The sequence below is a fragment of the Salvelinus alpinus genome, chromosome 4 (assembly GCF_045679555.1).
Source record: "Salvelinus alpinus chromosome 4, SLU_Salpinus.1, whole genome shotgun sequence".
NCBI lineage: Eukaryota > Metazoa > Chordata > Actinopteri > Salmoniformes > Salmonidae > Salvelinus > Salvelinus alpinus.
This window is the reverse complement of record NC_092089.1, coordinates 49,697,725-49,716,298: the sequence shown is the minus strand read 5'-3', so window position 1 is coordinate 49,716,298 and position 18,574 is coordinate 49,697,725.

Here is an 18,574-nt window from a genome sequence, read left to right as displayed (position 1 = left end):
CCACCTCGCCGCACTGGCAGGGCTACGGGGACCATTCAACCTGGTAAGGTTGGAGAGGCTCGGTGCTCAAGAGCGCGTGTCCTCCTTCACGGTCCGGTATATCCGGCGCCACCTTCCCGCCCCAGCCCAGTGCCTCCAGTTCCGGCACCACGCACCAAGCCTCCTGTGCGTCTCCAGAGCCCTGTACACACTGTTCCTTCTCCCCGCACTCGCCCTGAGGTGCGTGCCCTCAGCCCGGTACCTCCTGTTCCGGCACCACGCATCAGGCCTATAGTGCGTCTCAGCCGGCCAGAGTCTGCCGTCTGCCCAGCGGCGCCTGAACTGCCCCTCTGCCCAGCGGCGTCTGAACTGTCCGTCTGCCCAACGCCTTCTGCACTGCCTGTCTGCCCAGCTCCGTCTGAGTCATCTGTCTGCCCAGCGCCGTCTGAGTCATCTGTCTGCCCAGCGCCGTCTGAGCCATCTGTCTGCCCAGCGCCGTCTGAGCCATCTGTCTGCCCAGCGCCGTCTGAGCCATCTGTCTGCCCAGCGCCGTCTGAGCCATCTGTCTGCCCAGCTCCGTCTGAGTCATCTGTCTGCCCAGCGCCGTCTGAGCCATCTGTCTGCCCAGCGCCGTCTGAGCCATCTGTCTGCCCAGCGCCGTCTGAGCCATCTGTCTGCCCAGCGCCGTCTGAGCCATCTGTCTGCCCAGTGCCGTCTGAGCCATCTGTCTGCCCAGCGCCGTCTGAGCCATCCGTCTGCCCAGCGCCTTCTGAGCCATCCGTCTGCCCAGCGCCTTCTGAGCCATCCGTCTGCCCAGCGCCTTCTGAGCCATCCGTCTGCCCAGCGCCTTCTGAGCCATCCGTCTGCCCAGCGCCTTCTGAGCCATCCGTCTGCCCAGCGCCTTCTGAGCCATCCGTCTGCCACGAGCCATTAGAGCCGCCCGTCTGTCCCGAGCCATTAGAGCCGTCCGTCAGTCAGGAGCCGCTAGAGCCGCCAGCCAGTCAGGAGCCGCCAGAGCCGCCAGCCAGTCAGGAGCCGCCAGAGCCGCCAGCCAGTCAGGAGCCGCCAGAGCCGCCAGCCAGTCAGGAGCCGCCAGAGCCGCCAGCCAGTCAGGAGCCGCCAGAGCCGCCAGCCAGTCAGGAGCCGCCAGAGCCGCCAGCCAGTCAGGAGCCGCCAGAGCCGCCAGCCAGTCAGGAGCCGCCAGAGCCGCCAGCCAGTCAGGAGCCGCCAGAGCCGCCAGCCAGTCAGGAGCCGCCAGAGCCGCCAGCCAGTCAGGAGCTGCCAGAGCCGCCAGCCAGTCAGGAGCTGCCAGAGCCGCCAGCCAGTCAGGAGCTGCCCTACAGTCATGAGCTGCCCTACAGTCATGAGCTGCCCTACAGTCATGAGCTGCCCTACAGTCATGAGCTGCCCTACAGTCATGAGCTGCCCTACAGTCATGAGCTGCCCTACAGTCATGAGCTGCCACTCAGTCATGAGCTGCCACTCAGTCCGGAGCTGCCACTCAGTCCGGAGCTGCCACTCAGTCCGGAGCTGCCACTCAGTCCGGAGCTGCCACTCAGTCCGGAGCTGCCACCCAGTCCGGAGCTGCCATTAGTACAGAGTTGTCCCTCTGTCCTGAGCTACCTCTCTGTCCTGAGCTACCTCTCTGTCCTGAGCTACCTCTCTGTCCTGAGCTACCTCTCTGTCCTGAGCTACCTCTCTGTCCTGAGCTACCTCTTTGTCCTGAACTACCTCTTTGTCCTGAGTTGTCTCCTCTATTGTAGAGGGGAGTTGGTGAAGGTTCCTGGACCATGGTCGGGGGCGAGGGTCGCCACTCAAGGGACGCTAAGGAGGTGGACAAAGACAATGGTGGAGTGGTGCCCTCGTCCACCGCCGGAGCCGCCACCGCGGACAGATGCCCACCCAGACCCTCCCCTTGAGTTTTTAGGGGTGCGCCCGGAGTTCGCACCTTGAGGGGGGGGTTCTGTCACGTTCCTGACCTGTTTTCTCTTGTTTTGTATGTGTTTAGTTGGTCAGGACGTGAGCTGGGTGGGAATTCTATGTTGTGTGTCTAGTTTGTCTGTTTCTATGTCAGCCTAGTGTGGGTTCTCAATCAGAGGCAGATGGTAGTCGTTGTCTCTGATTGAGACTCATATATAGGAGGCTTGTTTTGTGTTGGGAGTTTGTGGGTGTTTGTTTCCTGTCTCTGTGTTTGTGTTCTGCACCAGATAGGTCTGTATCGGTTTTCACGGTTTGTTATTTTGTTTATTGTTTGTAGTGTTCACTTGTTCGTTATTAAACATGTTGAACACTAGCCGCGCTGCATTTTGGTCCTCTCCTTCACCTATGGAAGAAAACCGTTACAACAGCGCAGCAATATCTAACAAGTAATATCGAACAATTCCACAACAAATACCTAATACACACAAATCTAAGTATAGGAATGGAATAGGATAAATATAAATATATGGATGAGCAATGTCAGAGCGGCATATGCTAAGATGCAATAAATAGTATAGAATACAGAATATACATATGAGATGAGTAATGCAAGATATGTAAACATTATTAAAGTGGCATTATTAAAGTGACTAGTGATGAGCTTGGAGGGTAATATGGTGTTGAATGCTGGAAGGCAGTATATTCATGAATTATGAAAAGCCTTGGTATCTTTACGCTATAAAGCTGGACTGCAACAAAGAGCATAAAACTAATGTAATTGTGGGTTTCTTCTGCGTTCCCGCTCACCTCTCTCATCAGGAACATATATGGATTTGACCCATGCAGGAGATAGCAAAATCCAGCACTGTAAATTATATTCCTTCAGTCAATACTTCATGACTGATGTAGCAGAGACCTGCATAGAATTCACATAAGTCCCTCTCACCTCTCATCAGGAAAATAGATGGATTTAAACAGAAGAAAAAAATCTAGGCCTAAATATTCTATTCCTTCAGTCAATTTATCATGACTGATAAATATAGGAGACTTGCAAAAAATGTTCTGTCCTTTCACAGAAGTCTAAGTGGCAATATGTGACTCACCACCTGGATTCGGTCTTATGTAGCAAAATGTGAAATAGTTTTTTTTTACCTTGGATAAAAGTAGAGGAACAATGGGAAAGTATTTTTACTTTGGAAGTTGATACACTTTTGAGAAAAGAGCCTTTGAATATTTTGTCTACACCCATTCAGCATTGTTCACATCCTCTTAAGCCAGCCCCACCCATCTCTTTAAGGATTCACATGTGAGGTCATGTGCTAAACAGTGAGTAGTGTAGTAAAGATTAAGACTAGAAGTGGTAGTAGACTGCAATAAGGAAAAATTCCAGGTAAACAGAAAGTGTCTAGATAAAAATATTTTATAAATATTAGATGACGCTTACCCAGACACACTTTTCAAAATGTAATGGTCATGTGAAAGAAATGCTTTAACCCCCAGCCACATCCAATGGTGGAAAAAGTACTAAATTGTCATACTTGAGTAAAATAATAAATCTTTACAAATTTCTTATATTAAACCAGACGGCACAATTGTATTTAAAAAAAATTATTTGACAGATAGCCAGGGGCACAATTTACTTAAGTATCAAATTCCTTATATTAAGCAAAACAGACAGCAACAAGCAATAAGAGCCAGGGGCACACTCCAACACTCAGACATAATTTACAAACTAAGCATTTGTGTTTAGTGAGTCTGCCAGATCAGAGGCAGTAGGGCTGACCAGGGGTGTTCTCTTGATAAGTGTGTGAATTGTAACGAGTACTTTTGGGTGTCAAGGAAAATGTATGGATGAAAAAGTACATTATTTTCTTTACGAATGTAGTGAAGTAAAAGTTGACAAAAATATTAGTAAAGTAATGTACGGATACCACAAAAAGCTACTTAAGTAGTACTTTAAAGTGTTTTTACTTAAGTTCTTTACACCACTGCCCAAATACCTTCACACCAGTACATTAGCATACTTTATATACTGTTACACATGCACTTATCACAGTATTCCATACATAAGTTAAGGCCATGCAACCTGAGTGAGTTTTTGTTTATTTGCACATGTACAGTACATAAACAGATGAATGCGTCATTTATATGTATGTGGTGGACACTTGATACAGTCACATGACATTGTTGTGGTATGTCACAAAATCATGTTACGACCACACATCAATATTCATTTTATATATCAATATTTTGCAGTCTTGCTAAGTCATTGGTCTCTACAGAAGGTGTAAACGGTACAGCCGAATGGTTACTTGCATAGTAGCAATATCAGAAATAGATAGCGTCAATATAAATGAAATATAAGGTATGTACAAGAGCAATATCAATAACGATATCAGTGATAGACGAGGTAGTTATATGCATACAATCAGGGGTAAAGAGGCTGAGCAGCGGGATAAACAAAAAAAATAGTAGCAGCAACGAAAATAACTTCCTGACAAAATGAGAAACGTATAATATCTGAATATGTAACTAAATCCTTACCTGTATACATAGATGAAACATTAACGGCAGACTGCTACCCCTTTAATAAGACATCCGGTGTTGTTTCCGTTTAGTTTGCACAGCTGGTTTGGCCCGTTGTGTTCCACTGATTTCAAAGTGTTATTTTCAGAGTGAGTCAGCATTCATCGTCCAGAAAGTAGTCCATCACAACTTTTTCCCACTGACCTTAGTCGATAGCGCCTAATAAATTCAGGGCAGCAATATTATTGAGAGCAGTAGCAACATATTTGCAATTCTCCATTGCTAACCTTATATCTTTAAAAAATGTTGTAAACTACAGTAGAAAGGATTATCTAGGCATTATGAGCAGCTCATTTTATAGACACAAGATGCAACAGCGCAGACCAATCCAAACTCATCTCCTGGCATGTCCATCCCACTCATTATCTCAGCCAATCATGGCTAGCGGGAAGGTTGCCGTCTTTCTCTGTGGCTAAACCAACTCGGCTCATAATTTTAACAGATATTTACAGATGACATCCAAGTTTGATATTAAGGCACATTAAAGTTCACATGTTCGAGAAGGCATTTCTGCCAAAAAAAACGCATTTTGCGGAAAAAATATTTTTTACGTTCAAAAGGCTCTCGTGTGAAGTCGTGACTAGCGACATACGCCTAGTTTCCTGAATACACGTAGAAAAAGGGTTCAAAAAGGGTTATTCAGCTGTCCCCATAGGAGAACCCTTTCTGGTTCCAGGTAGAACCCTTTTGGGGTTCTTCAAAGGGTTCTCCTACGGGGACAGCCAAATAACTATTAGGTTCTAGATAATACCTTTTTCTCTAAGAGTGTACAGTGTGCACCCAATACATTGTTCTATCAAAAAGGTGAGGTTTATTGTATCTATAAATCTGACCAGTTTCTTATTTATAACTTTTGATCCAAGGCCGTTTGCCGAGAACTTTGCTATGAGATAAGGTTTATATTCGAGAAGTGTCTCAGAGTTGTCACCATATTTTCAGGAGATAAGTGCACACATAGATACAATAAAATGCAAGGTTTTATATTTAATTATATGAGTCCGCACACCTCTTTCATCACTGATCTTCAATAGCAAATGATAAAAAAGTAAACAATGAAGGCCTTGGAGAGACCATGGCCTTATCCGCTCCCTAGCCGACGCTTTTCACACACTTCTGGCAGTCCTCTCATCATCACATGACAAATTCATTAGTCTTTACACAATTAACTAGTTTTACCTCCCACTACCCTCGCTTGCATCTCACCCTCGTTCAAATGCAAATGAGAAAAGCCAAAGGTTGTCACGTTCCTGACCTTATTTCCTTTATTTTGTCTTTGTTTAGTATGGTCAGGACGTGAGCTGGGTGGGCATTCTATGTTATGTGTTTCTATGTTGGGTCCATGTTCAATTAGCCTGATATGGTTCTCAATCAGGGGCAGGTGTTTTACGTTTCCTCTGATTGAGAACCATATTTAGGTAGGCTGTTCACACTGTTTGTTTGTGGGTGATTGTTGCTGTGTCTGTGTTGGTTGCACCACACGGTACTGTTTCGTTTCGTTTCGTTTGTTCTTTCCTGTTCGTGCGTTCATTGTTATATGTTCTCAAGTTCAGGTCTGTTTACGTCGTTTTGTTGTTTTGTCATTTATCAAGTGTGATTCGTGTTCGTCTTTCTTTAAATAAATCATTATGTCTTCATACCTCGCTGCATATTGGTCCGATCCTTGCTCCTCCTCAGACGAGGAGGAGAACGAACGTTACAAAGGTAGACAAAGAGGATTAGGGAAAATTACACCGTACAAAATGTACGAGCGGTCCCATGGTGCAACAGTGCTTTTGCTGCCTTCATTTGGCATTCAGAAAATGGGTGTGAAAAAGAAAACCGTTTGGCGTCAAATGAATTGCTATAATGACTCATAATCATAGCCATACTGCTGCCAGTCCAGCCATGCAGTCCCACAGTACAGTGTGTGCATCTTAGTAAAAAAAACACAATTAAACAAAAACTGTTATGGCCACAAATGTACTACAAATGTACTGATCAATCATATCAAAACAGATGGCCTTAAAGCAAACGGAGGGATTGAAGGAGGAGGTCATTGCTTCAGCTGCAGATTTAACTGTGCAAAAATGCAATAATTGCCTTTGTGAAATAACAAATTCAGCTCAGCAAATGAATCATTGATGGGCTCCAAGCACAAATCACTTGTAGCACGTAATTACAAAAGGCATCATAATGTTCTCTTTCAAATTCGCTCCATTTCATGATTCTTTGCTATCCTCACTAGTCAGACATATGGAAGTTAATAAAAATATTCTACACAAGCTACATTTTCAATGGTTTACTTTTTGTTTGGTCTATAAACTCGTAAAATATACACAAACATGCTGATAATGCTTCGATCCAATAACCAAGTTTAATGAACTGCTGTTTGACTACTGTGGCAGAGCCACTGCCACCTGCATATGACAGCTGGCCACAGGCTGATAGAGGAGTTGGCCCACTTACAAGCCACTGTGTTCTAACAGAAAGATAACAGAACAGCCACCTCAACCTGGCAACAAAATGATCTGGCAGCCCAGCAACATCAAGCTCAAAATCCACAGCATCCTAAGGTACTGCAGTACGGGCTACTTTATTTAACAACACAGAGAGGCCCTATTGTTCTTCCATTATTCCTTTTCCTCAGGACTTCTCGCAACATTTGCGAAAATGTGATAATTTTTGGGGGGACAGATTTGAGCTTTAATTGTTCGTCTGTTTGTTCTGAACTTTTCATGAGGCATGAGATGAGACATCTGCCAATTTTACTGACTCCTTTTATAGGGTCTAGTAACAAAGTAATCAATCACCAGATGAGGCTATTAATTAAAAAGAGAACAAATTAACTGTCTGGAGACCCAGAGAAGAAAAGAAAGGGGGGATGTTCTGTGTTACTACAGTATATTGGACAGTGTGTTACTATACCCCTGTTTGACCTCAACTTCCACTCAAAGTCGTCGGAGTCCCTTTGAAGCCCAAAGTTCATCCTGTCGACAAGTTTTTTGATCAGCATGTCATCGGAGAAATCCATACGCTACTGTGATCCCTGGCTGTTTCCAATTCCTACTCCGCTGTAACAATGTGCTCGAGTGGATTCTATACGAGAATCTATCTCATTCCTCCTTGTCACCAAATGAATTCGCAGCCAAGGCACCCTGGAGAGAAAACAGCTTTGAAGTTGGACACAGGACTGAGTGAAGAGAGAGAGAGAGTGAGAGCAGACCTAGCCTTGTGCTTCAGGAGCATCATCAACACCGATTCCTCCTGTCTGTTTGCCGTCACAGCCAGTCAAACATGACACACCTTTCACCTGTAGCTAGCTGGTCTACAGAATTAGTGGAAAGAGTCAGTACCTTTGATCTGGCCTTGGAAACGTGTGTTGGTCTGAGATAACACTGTCCCCTTTAGGACCAATCATCTAGGGGTCTCAGTGCAAGAAGGAACAGAGGGAGCCGGTACTGCAGACATATTAGATATTTTTCAGTCAACTGAGGGACTTTCTAATATGGATTCTGTGAGACAAGGGGGTCTTAAAGCATACATCACCTTACATTGCTGCATCTCGTCATGCTAGAACATGTCTTGCCTACATCAACTGACATACATGGCCACGGACTTTCTGTACGTCTCTGACTTTGTGTGTAACAATCACACATGTTTTTCTGGGCAGAGAGCAGATAGTACTGAATGCTGATCGCAGCCGTCCTTCACATATAGAGGAATAGAGTAATACATCACGAGCAGACCACAAATGGATTCAGAAGGGAGAAATAGAAACACAAAATAGAATGGAGCCCCATTGAAATGATATGTCTTAGAATGTGTGGAGAGCATGGAACCAAGGTCTTCTCTGTCTCTGCGGGAGAAAAGCAGCTAATTACTGGCTGCTGACTGCAGCGGTCGATAGGCCCTAGTTCCCTGCAGGGCCGTATCCATTGGAAACGGGGCTGAGCTCGAGCTCCCTGCTGGAATGGGAGAAGTGATCACCCACCGCCTCCCTGGAAAAGGTCTCTGTGGTATTTTGATGCCCGGGGAGGGGGGCCATGACAAGCCTCCACTCAAACTAATGAAAGCTCACAGGTACCCTGAGCAACTCTGACAGATCCCTCTCAGGCAGAAAGAGACAGAGAGAAGGGCAGAAGGCAGCTCCACAGAGACTGGTGGACTGAGAGAGTGTACACAGAGACATTGACAGTCAGACAGACACAGGAACATGAGGACAGACAGACAGACAGACAGACAGACAGACAGACAGACAGACAGACAGACAGACAGACAGACAGACAGACAGACAGACAGACAGACAGACAGACAGACAGACAGACAGACAGACAGACAGACAGACAGACAGACAGACAGACAGACAGACAGACAGACAGACAGACAATGCAGGCAGAGAGGTCAACATGCACAACAGGGGCCACATTTCAACCTGAATACACAGGAATCTAATGTACAATCTATTACAAACCGTATTACTGCCTCTGTAATTGCCTCTAAGAATTTGACCTCGACACAGTCTTGAACTTTCATGCGTGTGGCTCAATGGGCAAACGTGACAATGAAAAACTATTATTTGATTGGGGCGAGGGACGTGAAGAAAAGGTGAGCCATGTCTTATATCACAGTAACACAAGTATGGAATCGTTCATCAGCGTCTTAACAATTTATTCACTAATGGCCTCATAATGACCCTCTCAGAAGAGGTGCCCTTTTTCCGACATTAATGAGAAATGATTATAACGAGACAATAACGTACTATTTGATTCTATCATTAAAGTATGCTGCACGTAGCTGCGCTAATGGTGTGGCATTATCAAAACCAATCAATTTTGCCTCCATCATTTTAATTTGTGGCACGACCAAGATGTGTAACTTGGCAAACAACTGGAAACTGTTTGTTACACCAACGGTCTTGTTTGGTTGTTAGGTAGGCTGACAAATACTGTAGTATGACTAATGTGAGTTAAGCACAATGCTCCCGAGTGGCACAGCGATCTAAGGCACTACATCTCAGTGCTAGAGGCGTCACTACAGACCCTGGTTTGAATCCAGGCTGTATCACAACCAGCCGTGATTGGGAGTCCCATAGGGCGGCGCACAATTGGCCCAGCGTCATCTGGGTTTGGCCGGTGTAGGCCGTCATTGTAAATAAGAATTAGTTCTTAACTGACTTGCCTAGTTAAATAAAGGTTTAAAAAAAACGGACTTTCTTACGCTCAAATCGTTGATGGCGCTGTTGTAGTTTTATCTAAGTACTTAACCTGCATTATTCCAGGAAATGAATAATTCAGTACAACCACATTCTTATCCCTGATCCCCACATCAATATGAATAGGACCAGGCAGACTAGCTTTGCAATCAATATTTCATTCTGCCAGGAGCAGTAGCATACCCAGCCAGGCACCAGAGCCCACAAACAGAAACAGCAGCCATGTAAAACGCTGAGACGCTGCTCTAGACATCACCTAGCCGGTTGGCCAAAATAGAGCAAGTTGGAAGCAAGTGTATCTGTGGAATGATGAGGAGATTATTCAAATGGAGAACGATCACATCGTCCGAGAAGTGCAAATCAACACAACAATGGCGACATTTGAATCTTCAAAGCCAAGGTCGGTGTTACTAAAGTGAGGGATAGTGGACTGTAGCAGACACCAATGGATGATACAGAGTCTGGTGATGATTTTTATCGCCAGCTCCATGCGTCATCCTGGATTGACCACAACAATACATCACCTCAGATCTTCCCATTCCTAGTGTGGCAGCCATATTGGACTTTTCATGCACAGATAAAAGACAGGCCGCTTCATTTATAAAAGAGTGAAAGAGACCCTTTGGGCATGAAACACTAACAATCAAAAGACATATATTGGATACTAAAGATCTGGCCTCGGGCCACGTGAGTACGCACACACATTCTACACATCCAAGCACCACCTTGGGGAATAGAAAAAGTGAGAGAAAAAGGACTGTGTCCTCCAAGCCTAGAGTCCATTTGTCCTGATTCTCTGAGATGACTCTGAATTCACAATGTTGCCATTTCTTTTCTCACAAGTCAGCAGCAGCATCCACGACCATACTGTCAGCTATTTATCAGTGTTAGTGTGCAGTGCCGCTCTCCTACAGTGGGGCCATTCCTCAAAGCGTCAGACAAGGCCTGTACCAGAGGACATTACACCTTTTTTTCTTTTTCAGAACTATTGCTGGGTGATCTTTTAATTAGGGGCAGTTCGATATTTTTGCTGGTCATTTCAAGAAACACACCTGACCCTCCCATTGTACTGTAAAATACATTGCACACCCTCCCCCCTCATAGGATAAACTAAAAATAATGTTTACGACCACAAATAACAAATAACAAGAGCTGTTATAAATGTGGATATCGACTTTGCCACTTCAACATGCTTTTGTGGTACAGTCGATGCCACACAGGGCTACGGGCCAGAAGGTTGAGGGTTCGACCCCCTCCATGGACGAGCTCACTCTCCCTGCCTGACTCATTACACTACGATCAGAGCCGGTGTTGTGCCAAAAATCTCCCCGCTGCCAGAATTCTCCCCCCCAACACACCTTCAAGTGAATGCGCACGCACTCAATTCTTCATCGCTGCGACTGGCTTGCTAGTTGAGATTTCTGATCACGTTAGGCTGCGTTTCATTAGATTTTTTACGTCGGTTTGATCGCGGGGAGGCACTAATGATGTCTGCAGTTTTCGGTTTGGCTATTTGTTTCAAGTATATTAGTCTATAAATAAATCTCTTTGCCAAAATTCGTCATCTCTCCCATGTCTTTTTCGACTAGTAGTTGTTCTAAAATGTTTCTCGCTTGCCTACCTTTTACTCCCTCTATGTTTAATATAACACAGTTACATTAATTATTCATTTCGGTTGCCTATCCTGATGAGATGTTTTTCTATAGAAAGAATTTGACTCTATCCACAAAATTAAGGAAATTAGAGGGGGGGGGGGGGGAGATTTCGGGAAGGTTATTTTCTTTCCTGCTGAAATCCCCTCCCCCCGCTTCTATTTTGGGACTGCAAGGCCTGGCACACTTCTGAATCATTTTGGTAGCTCATGTTGACCTGTAGTGTGTTCCACAGAAAGTATTTGAGTCTAGCCACAAGATTAAGGAAATTAGGGGGGGGGGGGGGGGGATTTCGGCAAGGCTCTTTTCTTGCCTGCTGAAATCCCCCCCTCTTCTATTTTGGGACTGCAAGGCCTGGCACACTTCATAATCATTTTGGTAGCTCATGTTGACCAGTAGTGCGTGCCACAGAAAGCAAAATTAGAGTATAACAGAAACATAAACATTTATTTTAGAAACATTTTCTAATGTTTAAGAAAATAAAGATAATACACAAATATTATCCACAATAACACAAAAACATCACAGAAAGTCAAGTTTGTTAACAAATATTATATAGGAAATACAAATTTAAATATTTGCATAATAAGATATAAAATTACAATAAATCAAATATAAGAAGACAATAAATAACATAAATAAATTGGAAAGCTGCAACAGCTCAACTGTACATTTTGTCCACTTTTTATGGAAGGTTTTCCAGGTGATACCATCGCCTGGAACTCAAGCCTAACCTAGTTCTGACAGGCAGCGCAGACATAATCCTCCAATGATGTGATGGTTTTCATACAGGACTGGTGGAACCATCGTGGGCAACGGTCACAACCAATCTGAAATTTATGATGAAAAATGTTAATATATTTAAAACATGAAATACATTTTCTTGAATTACAATTATTTCATTATCAGACAAAGCGGATAATACTACTTCTAGAAATATTACTGCTTATACAAATTCGTCGTTGTAAATATGTGGATTTAGATGTGAACAAGCAATTACCCAGTTAGTATCTTCCTCATTACTGTCCACCTCCCCACAGAAGTGGCACAGTTGGCTCAGGTCATCTAGCAAAACATAATGTCAAGTAGTCTATACATCTTTACATGTATTTTTCTGAGCAAACAGGGAACAGGGAACAAGGGAATAGTATAGGTTGCTTGTGACAAAATGATTTAAATACATGTGTTTTAGTGGCCATCTAGTCAGAAGTTGGATCAAAGATAACGTTGAAAGATCCATATAAATGTTTTTTTTATCTACAATTATATTAAATTAGAAATCGAACTTACCAGTGTTTTGGAGGAGAGTTACTGCTATTTCTTCTCTCATGATGTTAACATATTTGTCCGTATTTGAAAAGACAATCGACTACTCCTTCAGAACACATTCAGCAAACTGGGAAAAAAATGTGATGGCCATTTCAGTTTTCCCCGACAAAATTATGTTACACTTATGATTATAATATGCAAGTGTACAACGACACAGCTATAATATAATTTGACAGTTCTGTTTTGCCTTTTAGTCAGTATACATTCAGTAGGTTAATTGGGCAATATTTATACTCGCATACTTACTTCCAAGGCAAAGACCCCACAAGAAGTAACATCTTGTTGGCATGGGTGAGGAAGGGTACCACACGCCCATTTGGAGATATACCATATCACCTCCACCCTACCTGACACCCTAGACCCACTCCAATTTGCTTACCGCCCCAATAGGTCCACAGATGACGCAATCACACTGCACACTGCCCTAACCCATCTGGACAAGAGGAATACCTATGTAAGAATGGCATCTTTTATCTTTCTGGCACGTTCCCCCATTGGGTCGAGGAACAGAGCCCTCTTTTGGGATGGCAGCATAACCTTTCAAGTTTAGACAGACAGACAGACAGACACATACATTACACACACATACATACAAACATATTACATTCACACATATTACACACACACACATACACACATATGGCACACACACATTTTACACACGTGTATGTGTTCACAGGTATATTCTGTATTATGTACAGTGGGGCAAAAAAGTATTTAGTCAGCCACCAATTGTGCAAGTTCTCCCACTTAAAAAGATGAGAGAGGCCTGTAATTTTCATCATAGGTACACTTCAACTATGACAGACAAAATTAGAAAAAAATATCCAGAAAATCACATTGTAGGATTTTTTATGAATTTATTGCAAATTATGGTGGAAAATAAGTATTTGGTCAATAACAAAAGTTTATCTCAATACTTTGTTATATACCCTTTGTTGGCAATGACAGAGGTCAAACGTTTTCTGTTAGTCTTCAAAAGGTTTTCACACACTGTTGCTGGTATTTTGGCCCATTCCTCCATGCAGATCTCCTCTAGAGCAGTGATGTTTTGGGGCTGTTGCTGGGCAACACGGACTTTCAACTCCCTCCAAAGATTTTCTATGGGGTTGAGATCTGGAGACTGGCTAGGCCACTCCAGGACCTTGAAATGCTTCTTACGAAGCCACTCCTTCGTTGATTTCTTGCTCCACCAAATACAAGTCAGTTCAAAGGTGTCAATGTAGAAAGCTTGCTCGGTTGACTGCCTATTAAAAATCTGCACCAGATGGAACATGTAGGCATTGATGGTCTGACAGAAAAAAAGAAAGACAATGAAGGTAAATCTGTTACATGGAAAAACAACAATTTAGATTCTCCTTATAAATACACAGATTAATCACACACATGCAGTGTTTACATATACTGTATGTGCAACACAGTCTTACCTCACTTTCCAGCTCCATATTTGGACCAGTTCTGTGGAGATCCTGATAAAAGATTTTATATGGGCCGATTCTAGACAACAGCACATTTTCCTCCCCAAGCCTCTGCAACACCTGGAAAAATGTACCTGTAAGTGTACTGAGATATATAAATGGATCAACCTGACAAGATTGCATATATACATTTGTTTATATCAGTAGCTGCTGCTGCTGCTGCTGCTGCTGGTGCGGTGGCTGTGGAGGTGGAGGCCACTGGTGCGGTGGCTGTGGTGGCTGCACCTGCTGGTGTGGTGGCTGTGGAGGTGGAGGCCGCTGGTGTGGTGGCTGTGGAGACTGCACCTGCTGGTGCGGTGGCTGTGGAGGCTGCACCTGCTGGTGTGGTGGCTGTGGAGGTGGAGGCCGCTGGTGTGGTGGCTGTGGAGGCTGCACCTGCTGGTGCGGTGGCTGTGGAGGCTGCACCTGCTGGTGCGATGGCTGTGGAGGTGGAGGCCGCTGGTGCGGTGGCTGTGGAGACTGCACCTGCTGGTGTGGTGGCTGTGGAGGTGGAGGCCGCTGATGTGGTGGCTGTGGAGGTGGAGGCCGCTGGTGTGGTGGCTGTGGAGGTGGAGGCCGCTGGTGTGGTGGCTGTGGAGGCTGCACCTGCTGGTGCGGTGGCTGTGGAGGTGGAGGCCGCTGGTGTGGTGGCTGTGGAGGTGGAGGCCGCTGGTGTGGTGGCTGTGGAGGTGGAGGCCGCTGGTGTGGTGGCTGTGGAGGTGGAGGCCGCTGGTGTGGTGGCTGTGGAGGTGGAGGACGCTGGTGTGGTGGCTGTGGAGGCTGCACCTGCTGGTTTGGTGGTTGTGGAGGTGGAGGACGCTGGTGTGGTGGCTGTGGAGGTGGAGGCCGCTGGTGTGGTGGCTGTGGAGGTGGAGGACGCTGGTGTGGTGGCTGTGGAGGCTGCACCTGCTGGTTTGGTGGTTGTGGAGGTGGAGGACGCTGGTGTGGTGGCTGTGGAGGTTGCACCTGCTGGTTTGGTGGTTGTGGAGGTGGAGGACGCTGGTGTGGTGGCTGTGGAGGCTGCACCTGCTGGTTTGGTGGTTGTGGAGGTGGAGGACGCTGGTGTGGTGGCTGTGGAGGTGGAGGCCGCTGGTGTGGTGGCTGTGGAGGTGGAGGACGCTGGTGTGGTGGCTGTGGAGGCTGCACCTGCTGGTTTGGTGGTTGTGGAGGTGGAGGACGCTGGTGTGGTGGCTGTGGAGGTTGCACCTGCAGGTTTGGTGGTTGTGGAGGTGGAGGACGCTGGTGTGGTGGCTGTGGAGACTGCTGATTTTATTTTATGAGGGATCTGAGGAGTCTCCCCTATATGAGGCCTCAGGTAATCCACACTTATCTTAGGGAAGATAACCCCCTTGTCATCTTCCAAGCCACACTTCTTGTTAACAAACTATTGTTTTGGCAAGTTGGTTAGGACATCTACTTTGTGCATGACACAAGTCATTTTTCCAACAATTGTTTACAGTCAGATTATTTCACGTATAATTCACTGTATCACAATTCCAGTGGGTCAGAAGTTTACATACACTTGGACACCTTACATACAGCTTGGAAAATTCCAGAAAATTATGTCATGGCTTTAGCAGCTTCTGATAAACTAATTGACATCTTTTGAGTCAATTGGAGGTGTACCCGTGGATGTATTTCAAGGCCTACCTTCAAACTCAGTGCCTCTTTGCTTGACATCATGGGAAAATCTAAAGAAATCAGCCAAGACCTCAGAAAAAAAATGCAGACCTCCACAAGTCTGGTTCATCCTTGGGAGCAATTTCCAAATGCCTGAAGGTACCACGTTCATCTATACAAACAATAGTACGCAAATATAAATACCATGGGACCACACGGCCGTCATACCGCTCAGGAAGGAGACACGTTCGGTCTCCTAGAGATTAACGTACTTTGGTGAGAAAAGTGCAAATCAATCCCAGAACAACAGCAAAGGACCTTGTGAAGATGCTGGAGGAAACAATGTACAATGTACAAAAATATCTATATCCACAGTAAAACGAGTCCTATATCGACATAACCTAAAAGGCCGCTCAGCAAGGAGTAGCCACTGCTCCAAAAACGCCAGACTACGGTTTGAAACTACACATGAGGACAAAGATCGTACTTTTTGAAGAAATGTCCTCTGGTCTGATGAAACAAAAATAGAACTGTTTGGCCATAATGACCATTGTTATGTTTTTGGGTGAAAACCGTGAAGCACGGGGGTGGCAGCATCATGTTGTGGGGGTGCTTTGCTGCAGGAGGGACTGGTGCACTTCACAAAATAGATGGCATCATGAGGTAGGAAAATTATGTGGATATATTGAAGCAACATCTCAAGACATTCGTCAGGAAGTTAAAGCTTGGTCACAAATGGGTATTCCAAATGGACAATGACCCCAAGCATACTTCCAAAGTTGTGGCAAAATGGCTTAAGGACAACAAAGTCAAGGTATTGGAGTGGCCATCACAAAGTCCTGACCTCAATCCTATATAAAATTTGTGGACAGAACTGAGAAAGCGTGTGCGAGCAAGGAGGCCTACAAACCTGACTCAGTTACACCAGCTCTGTCAGGAGGAATGGGACAAAATTCACCAAACTTATTACGGGAAGCTTGTGGAAGGCTACCTGAAATGTTTGACCCAAGTTAAACAATTTAAAGGCAATGCTACCAAATACTAATTGAGTGTATGTAAACTTCTGACCCACTGGGAATGTGATGAAAGAAATAAAAGCTGAAATAAATCATTCTCTCTACAATTATTCTGGCATTTCACATTCTTAAAATGAAGTGGTGATCCTAACTGACCTGCGAAAGGGGCTTTTTACTAGGATTAAATGTCAGGAATTGTGAAAAACTGAGTTTAAATGCATTTGGCTAAAGTGTATGTAAAGTTCCGACTTCAACTGTATATAACATTGAGTTAATAAAGCCGCATACAAACATGGTCTCTTTTTTGTTTTCTTGGGTAAGACAGCTCCAAAATGCAGGTATTTCAGCCTAGCTTAATGCTTTCTGTGGTACTTGAGCAAGCCAGCAGAAAATACGGAGTGTTTTCAACATGATTGGCTCAGTATTCTGTCACTCATGGGGACACTATGGCACCACCAAGTCTAAGGGTAGAGCTCTAAAATTCTAGACCCTTGGATGCTGTCATAGAGTTACATTAGAAGGGCCAATCCAATAAGGCTCAAGGTCATTGGCCACAGATAAAATGACGTCAAATCACGTTATATCTACAGTACCTTTGATTGGACTCATACTTTCAAAATTTTAGCTAGCATTCATCATCATGAATCAAGTCAACATTCTACTGGCAAATCCGTTTTAATCCTTGTCATATGAAGAGAAATATTGAAGAGAAATGATTGATAAATGTATCGGTGCTCATTAGCCATTGAACATAAACATTACACAACAAGTTGGAAATTGCAAATTCAACAATGAGTGGTTTGGAAGGAATCAGTGGCTAACTGCAAGCATTGCTGCTATTCAGTGGAGTGGCTGTGTGGTCCAAAAATCTAAGATTAAGGGTCTCTTTTCCTAGTTAAAAATGACAAAACATTCAACATTGGCCATGGTGTCAATGAAGCATGATTTGTGCCGCATTCAAAACAACTGTTAATTCGGAACTGCAAAATCTGAGTTTCCATCACATTTTCAACTCGAAGACTACTGGTGGTTCTGTCACGAAAACTGTTGTGTAAGTATTGTGAAAGTGCCCACTATGGGACTGGCACGTGCGCTGTAGCGCATTGTCAAATGACAGCCAAGCTACGATCATCATATCACCACAACAAGACCCTCAATATTTATTGAAAGGAGCATCAAGCTCATCACCGTGCACTTTCACCACCCTGTGAAGTTCATCGTAACTTATTTCATCTGTAGCCTAATAAACTACATGCTTTCCTATGATGTCATTACATTTTTTTATCCGACGTATACTTCACTCGCATAAAAAGGTTGGATGGAAACCTGGTTAATGCCAAGCCATTTTGAGGATTCTGGAATTATATTTTGGACGAACGTGCGAACGCCTACAGGAGATTTTTGAAGTAGCCTAATCATATTAAAAACATTGACTGGTTGTGTTTATGCCACATGTAGAAGGTAATACATTTGATGAGTTAAATTATAAATATTTAGGCTTTATTGAAGCTTGGTGTGCAAGGAACAGGCACTTCGTTCGGAGAGGAGGCAGAGGTCAAGTTAAGCTTTCCTGAATAACTGGGCCTGCCGGTTGTGCATATGGCCGCATTATTAAAGGTCGACTTGGGAGAATGATGATCTGCAACAGACAGCACATCTCAGTGTCAGCAGTAAAAATACAGACAGACTGGAATGCTACGGTGCCTTTCTAGACCTTATAAACTGTGGAGACTAGACCCACAACTGATCCCAATGGAATGAAACATTCAAATCATAGGGCTTTTACACCGTCATTCAAATGACATGTTCACTGCAGCCTAGAGT